This window comes from Electrona antarctica, assembly GCF_951216825.1.
Source record: "Electrona antarctica genome assembly, chromosome: 9".
Classification (NCBI taxonomy): domain Eukaryota; kingdom Metazoa; phylum Chordata; class Actinopteri; order Myctophiformes; family Myctophidae; genus Electrona; species Electrona antarctica.
Window position 1 is genome coordinate 56,560,387 of NC_136790.1, and position 8,464 is coordinate 56,568,850.

An 8,464-nucleotide genomic window follows, 5' to 3' on the forward strand; every position below is an offset into this window, starting at 1 on the left:
CCCACCAGCTAGACTCCACCTACCAGACTCTCAACCCAAACACCATGGATGACAACGCAGTGTACTCTACTGTCACACCCACACACACTTAGACACACCCACACATAGACACACCTACTGTCACACCCACACACACTTAGACACACCCACACAGACACACCCACACAACGCAGTGTACTCTACTGTCACACCTACACACACCCACACACACACACACACACACACACACACACACACACACACACACACACACCCACACTTAGACACACCCACACACATAGACACACCTACACCCACCCACACTGTCACACACCTACACACACACACACACACACACACATCCTGTTCACACATTCTTTTTTTATTTTTTTGTTCAAATGATTTTCAGAAATTTACAAAAGAAAGAAAAAAGAAAATATTTACAGAAAAGAGTATTACATGTTTGTTTGTTGTTTTTTTTTTTGGGGGGGGGTGCCTTTATTGATAGATTTTGCGGTGGTTGGATGGGGGAGGGGGAGAGAGATGGGGGGGTTGCCTTTATTGATAGATTTTACAGTAGTTAGACAGGAGAGGGGGAGAGAGATGGGGGGGGTTGCCTTTATTGATAGATTTTACAGTAGTTAGACAGGAGAGGGGGAGAGAGATGGGGGGGGGGTGCCTTTATTGATAGATTGTACAGTAGTTAGACAGGAGAGGGGGTGAGAGATGGGGGGGGGTTGCCTTTATTGATAGATTTTACAGTAGTTAGACAGGGGAGGGGGAGAGAGATGGGGGGGGGGGTTGCCTTTAATGATAGATTGTACAGTAGTTAGACAGGAGAGGGGGAGAGAGATGGGGGGGGTTGCCCCTATTGATAGATTTTACAATAGTTAGACAGGAGAGGGGGAGAGAGATGGGGGGGGGTTGCCTTTATTGATAGATTTTACAGTAGTTAGACAGGAGAGGGGGAGAGAGATGGGGGGGGTTGCCTTTATTGATAGATTTTGCGGTGGTTGGACGGGGGAGGGGGAGAGAGATGGGGGGGAGACACGCAGCAAGGGTCGTCGGGATCGGGACTCGAACCCGCGACACGCTGTCAGGCTAGGTGCCTGGACCGCTAGGCCGGCCCAGGCCTTAAATGTTGTTTGCAATTAGCAATTAGCCCTTTATTAAATCCCACCCCAAAAAGTGATTGTCCAATCCAGGTGAGTCAGTATAGGATACAACAGTACGTCCTCCCGGTGGGGGCTCCTCACTGGCAGGTGAGTCAGTATAGGGTACAACAGTGTGTCCTCCCGGTGGGGGCTCCTCACTGGCAGGTGAGTCAGTATAGGGTACAACAGTATGTCCTCCCGGTGGGGGCTCCTCACTGGTAGGTCAGTCAGTATATGATACAACAGTACGTCCTCCCGGTGGGGGCTCCTCACTGGCAGGTGAGTCAGTATAGGGTACAACAATATGTCCTCCCGGTGGGGGCTCCTCATTGGCAGGTGAGTCAGTAGGATACAACATGTCCTCTCGGTGGGGGCTCCTCACTGACAGGTGAGTCAGTAGGATACAACATGTCCTCCCGGTGGGGGCTCCTCACTGGCAGGTGAGTCAGTATAGGATACAACAGTATGTCCTCCCGGTGGGGGCTCCTCACTGGCAGGTGAGTCAGTATAGGATACAACAGTATGTCCTCCCGGTGGGGGCTCCTCACTGGCAGGTGAGTCAGTATATAGGATACAACAGCAGTGACAACAAAGAAAGTGTGTGTGGCGGGGGGGGGGGGGGGGGGGGTAATTGGGAGAACAAATGGGTAAAATAATTGGCTACTCTTAAAAAATAAATAATAATAAGAATCATCAATACAATATTCAGTCATAACATAAATACTAGGAATGCACTGATATTTACTTTTTACTGACGGTTTCCAGTAATGTTTATCTTTGCTTATACAGTTGAGTTCTCTATGATACACATATATGCAAATATGATGTTTAGGCTTCAGTAAATAATAAGATAGATCAATATGATGTTTAGGCTTCAGTAAATAATAAGATAGATGAAGTACTTTTTATTTTTAATTCCTTTTATTCTGTGTTGATACGTTTTCATAGCGATGGTGTTGATGTTTTATCTATTTTTTAATTGGCAAATACATTTCACCCTTTTTTACTGTAAAGTATTTTTCAAGGTTTGACAATAAAGTGTTTTTGATTCTGATTCTGTGATTGGTTCTTCAAATTAATAAATTAAGGATGTTTATTTATTTATTTTGTTGCTTTTGCCTTTACTGATAGGGTACAGCAGGGCTGATCTAGCAGTAGATCACAAAGGCTGTGCAGGTATAGATCACATGACATGCCCCTAAAGAAGATTTAATTAAAAAATAAGAAGAATTAAACAAATATATATATATTCTTTTTTTTGGCATGAGCCACTTAAATTAAGACCGCTATCATTTATTGAAAAATTAGGATCTAATTCACGCCAGCATTTTTTTAATTTGAGCTCTTATTTTGAAAATCCGCCATTTCCGGTCCACAACCGGTAGTCCTACGTTAGGAGTTTTCACACAGCTGGATGGGCCTTGTTTACAGTGTGAATCCAGGCCGGAGCTCCGGAGAGCTCTAGATTGTCAGCTCTGTGCCGTCAAAGAAACGCTGTTTTGACCAAAAATGCCATCTGGGACAAGGAATAGGAGTTACAGGCGATTGAAAGAAATGGATAGAATGGATGCTTATGGCGACGACGATCTAAGATGGGCGATCCAGTTCTGTGCTAACAACACAGCTAGCTAACCGGCTAACGTGAGTAGCATTTTGCCTCGAGCAATCGAACGCGCTATAAAAGCTCAATTGCCGGAGGCCGTCGGCAATGGCGATAAGCGTCACTATCAAAATTAGGCTTCAATTGACTTTAATCGTCGGCAATGGCGCGGAGGGTGTTAAGGTGGCTTGATTTATTTACATCAAAAGGGCATGTCAGCTCAAACCCACAATTCAACATTTTGTTTTAAGATGTTATATAGATATTGATTTTGTATCCATCCTTATAGGGCCCCAAATCACACCTTTATAGAAAGTGTATTTCAAACACAAAGTGTTATTCTTTATATATATACATATTTACATATTTTGACAGCAGCAACTGCCTGTCATAATTTCCCTCCCTATCTAAGTATGTATTGGACAGTATTAAAGAGTGTTGCTGTGCACAAAAACGTTGGTAGCATTACAAATTAAATACAAAGAAACCTATTCCATTTCTCCCCCTCTATTTCCCATTCCAAGTGCATTTGTCTATATGTAACGACAGCTCTGCTATATTCCAACATTACATATTTAAACTAATTTCAGCAATGGTATACATTTTTTTTCAGTGGGTAGATCTTGTAGATCTTGTTGAGCTGGTAATTTTGAAAGTAGCTCTCACGTCAAAAATGTGTGGGCAGTAATTAGACAGGAAAGGGGGAGAGAGATGGAGGGGGAAAGACATGCGGCAAAGGCTGACGGGCTCGGGACTCGAACCGGCGGCACGCCGTCAGGTGCCTGGACCGCTCAGCCACGGTCCAGGCCAATTATGAATCTGTTTAATGCAATGATTCTCAAACCGTAACTGCATCGAAAAATCGATTCCAATTTCAAGACTGGAAGTATATGTAAAAAGCAAGTACGTCGTAACGTCCTCAAAGGAAAACAAGATGAGGCCTCAAATAATAGAAAAGGGGGCACGGTGGCACAGTTGGTAGTGCTGTCGCCTCACAGCTAGAAGGTCCTGGGTTCGATTCCCGCTCGGGACGCTGTGGGTGCTGGCGGCGTGTTTCCTCCTCCACGTCATCAGTGCCCATACCCGAGGCGGGGTTGGCGAAAAGGGCCTTTCTGTGTTTCCCCGTGTCCCCTAGGGTAGGTACACTCACAAAAAACATGCAGTAATCCTGGTCTTACTGCCCCCCCCTGGCCAGCCGAATAACGTGTTCCTTCCACGCGCTACGTCCAACCTGGGAAAGTCCCCCCTGTCCGGTGTAAAGGAGCAACTTGGACACTCAGGCATGAAGGAAGCACGAGTTCAGTCCGTTGCTCTCCCCATGTCCCCCATATATGGGGACTAGGTTGGCGGAGGGTGTGTAGAGCCCAGGATCACATTAGATAATTGACACAGGGGTGAAAAATGGGTTACAAAATCGTGGGATATTTTTTTTTTAAATAATAATAATAATAGAAATGAATAGAAAGGCAGCCGATTTTGAGGAAAATGCATTGACCTCAATTCCAAATATTGCCAATTATTATTTATCATTTCACTCCATAGCTGCATTCTACTGATGGTAACAGTTAGAGATGTCCCGATACTGTATCGGTATCAGAAAAGTATCGGTATCGGCCCTTATTTGCCAAATCGGGTCATATCGTATCGGCTAATATTCCAGTCTAACCATAACTGAATGCCAGTTTTTTTACTATTTCAAATCAAAGTCAAAGTCGTACGATTTGACACACGTTACCGCAGTGAAATTTGTTCACCGCATTTGACCCATATCTTGGAGTGGTGAGCCGCAGCCGTGCCGCGCTCGGGAATCATTTGATTAGTTGATTTGACCCCCCAATCCAACCCATTGATGCTGAGTGCCAAGCAGGGACTGACCCCCCCAATCCAACCCATTGGTGCTGAGTGCCAAGCAGGGACTGACCCCCCCAATCCAACCCATTGGTGCTGAGTGCCAAGCAGGGACTGACCCCCCAATCCAACCCATTGGTGCTGAGTGCCAAGCAGGGACTGACCCCCAATCCAACCCATTGATGCTGAGTGCCAAACAGGGACTGACCCCCCCCAATCCAACCCATTGATGCTGAGTGCCAAGCAGGGACTGACCCCCAATCCAACCCATTGATGCTGAGTGCCAAGCAGGGACTGACCCCCCAATCCAACCCATTGGTGCTGAGTGCCAAGCAGGGACTGACCCCCCCCAATCCAACCCATTGGTGCTGAGTGCCAAGCAGGGACTGACCCTCCCAATCCAACCCATTGGTGCTGAGTGCCAAGCAGGGACTGACCCCCCCAATCCAACCCATTGGTGCTGAGTGCCAAGCAGGGACTGACCCCCCCAATCCAACCCATTGGTGCTGAGTGCCAAGCAGGGACTGACCCCCCCAATCCAACCTATATATGCTGAGTGCCAAGCAGGGAGGCATTGGGTCCCATTTTTACAGTCTTTGGTATAACCCGGCCGGGGATCGAACGCCGACCTCCCAGTTTCAGGGCAGACACTCTAACCACAAGGCCACTTTCTGAATAGTTCAAATAGCTGATCTACAAGCTCACAATGTGTCGATGTAGATTGGCTAGTTGAACTAAAATGGCAAAATAAATTGTCATAAAGGGGTAAGGGGTGGGCGGTGGCACAAGATAGGGCCCTACGGGCTCCATTTTCGTCACCGCTAAACCCCTTATCCCTAAACTTCTTTGCCTTTTTTTTTTTTACTATTTTGCAAAACATTGTTGAATAGTTAAAATGGCCAGTCTACAAGCTCACAGCGTGTCAATAGAGTAGTAGATTGGCTAGTTGAAATATTCAAAAATGAAATTAGCATGAAATATACAAAGATGAAATTAGCATGGACGAAAAAAGAGCCCGGAGTGTTTGATTGTACTGTTTACATTTCTTTTTTTTTTAACCTTTTATTTATTGCTTTTGACAAAATGAGGTACAGTATAATCCAATTCATGTCAAAAGTATTTTATTTTATTTTTTCCCTTTGTGCTCTTACACTCCCCCCCCGCCCACCTGGTCCAACATACAACGTGCAACATACGACAAAAAAACAACAACATACAATTACAAACAAAAAGACAAGAACAAAAACAAATCAAATAATAGTTATGATGTACTGTTTACATTTCTGCCAATTAAGTAATCAATCAATCAATCAATCAATCAGGTTCAAAGTCTTTGTTTTAAATGAATATAATGTAAAAAGTTTAGGCTGAGAATACTGCCCACACAGGGTACTTCCTGTGTAGATTTCATGAGAAGCGTTTGTGGTCATGTGACCAGTTTCACAGCATCAGGTTCACACGTGGTCAACATGCGGCCCGAGGGCCACGGCCCGGTCCCTGGAGCCTCTCAATACGGCCCCCGTACGTACGGCCCCCGAGGGCCACGGCCCGGTCCCTGGAGCCTCTCAATGCGGCCCCCGTACGTACGGCCATCCTCAAAGGACAACAAATCAACCCCCAGAGTACACCACAGTGATACATACAGCTGATTAAAAAAATAGTAATCAAATAAAAAAGATCATCCACTTTCAATATAATTCCACACTATACGATTTAGCTGACCGGTCTTTGCTTATGACAGTTGCACGCACGCACACACACACGCACGCACGCACGCACGCACGCACACACAGGATGTTAAAGAGCTGTATTCTTTCTAAACTTCTGTGGTCACTGAGAAAGAGACTCAGTGGAGGCTTGACTGATGTCGAAATTTACTTTAAAGAGGAAGAGGTTTATCCACCGTCACACCTCGGATGTACTGAGACAGTAGCACAGCTGAGAGAGAGACAGTAGGACAGCTGAGAGAGAGACAGTAGGACAGACAGACAGACAGACAGACAGACAGACAGACAGACAGACAGACAGACAGACAGACAGACAGAGCTGATCAACAACATGGAGAATCGCGTAAAGATGCTGCTGTTGTTGTTCTGTGGTGTTTTCATGACCTCTGTCCACACTGTGAAATGGACCGATGTACCTGTGGAACCGGGACAGACCACCACCCTGAACTGTTCTGTGGACCAGACTAATATCTTCTGGCACATGAAGCTACTGGGAGGAGATCCTGTTCCCATCCTGAGAACATACAGTAGAATTACTACGGGCGCTAGATATTTCAATAAGACTTTCAGAGCCAGGTACTCTGTGGAGCCAGGGCACCGTCTGGTCATTCACAACGTGACTCTGGAAGACATGAAATATTACTACTGCACTGGTACACTAAATAACGCCACCTTTGAAATCTTCCGTCTCGTCTCTGGTGAGCATGACAAGCTTCCTGTCATTTAACTAGAGCTTGTACTTCTATGCACTGGAACTGGCCATTATAAAATCGTCAAGGTGCCGGACGGGGGGGCCACTGTAGAACCGTTCCATTTTGATGATTTTAAAAAAGTTAGATGAAATTGCAAAGCTTCTTGGCGAGTAACACACTTCTGAAATTGTCAATTTCTCATATTATTCCTTTTAAATGTTTTCAGCTGGTGTCCAACCAGAACCAACCAGATCCTGGATCCAGGATCCTGATCTGCCAACCGGAACCCCCTTTTGGCCCAGCGGTCCTCTCACCTTGGTCTTGGTGTCTCTGGCTCTCAACGTCCTTCTGATCACAGCACTAACAGGTCTGTACTAACACAAGGCAAACTTCACTGATCACAGCACTAGCAGGTCTCAATATACAACTTAAACACACAGGTCAGAATAGGGTTCATATTTAAACACACAGGTCAGAATAGGGTTCATATTTAAACACACAGGTCAGAATAGGGTTCATATTTAAACATACAGGTCAGAATAGGGTTCATATTTAAACACACAGGTCAGAATAGGGTTCATATTTAAACACACAGGTCAGAATAGGGTTCATATTTAAACACACAGGTCAGAATAGGGTTCATATTTAAACACACAGGTCAGAATAGGGTTCATATTTCATACTATACATTTGTGACCAGATTTGACTGAGGGGCTGTCATCGTGCAGCCTCCAGCTTTTCACCAGAGGAGGAAAAACTGAATTTATTTGATCCAAAATGAGTTAATATCACAGGCAGACTCTGCACTACTAGAGCATGTCTGGAATAAATGAGTTAATATCACAGGCAGACTCTGCACATACTAGAGACTAGACTCTGCACATACTAGAGACTAGACTCTGCACATACTAGAGACTAGACTCTGCACATACTAGAGCATGTCTGATGCAATGGCAGAGCTGAAATCGACATGTAAATATGAAATAAATGCTTAAACATGTAGCTAGGTGTAATGTTAGAGACCACAGAAGACATGTAAATATGAAATAAATGCTTAAACATGTAGCTAGGTGTAATGTTAGAGACCACAGAAGACATGTAAATATGAAATAAATGCTTAAACATGTAGCTAGGTGTAATGTTAGAGACCACAGAAGACATGTGAAATAAATGCTTAAACATGTAGCTAGGTGTAATGTTAGAGTCCACAGAAGACATGTAAATATGAAATAAATGCTTAAACATGTAGCTAGGTGTAATGTTAGAGTCCACAGAAGACATGTAAATATGAAATAAATGCTTAAACATGTAGCTAGGTGTAATGTTAGAGACCACAGAAGACATGTAAATATGAAATAAATGCTTAAACATGTAGCTAGGTGTAATGTTAGAGACCACAGAAGACATGCAAATATGAAATAAATGCTTAAACATGTAGCTAGGTGTAATGTTAGAGACGACAGA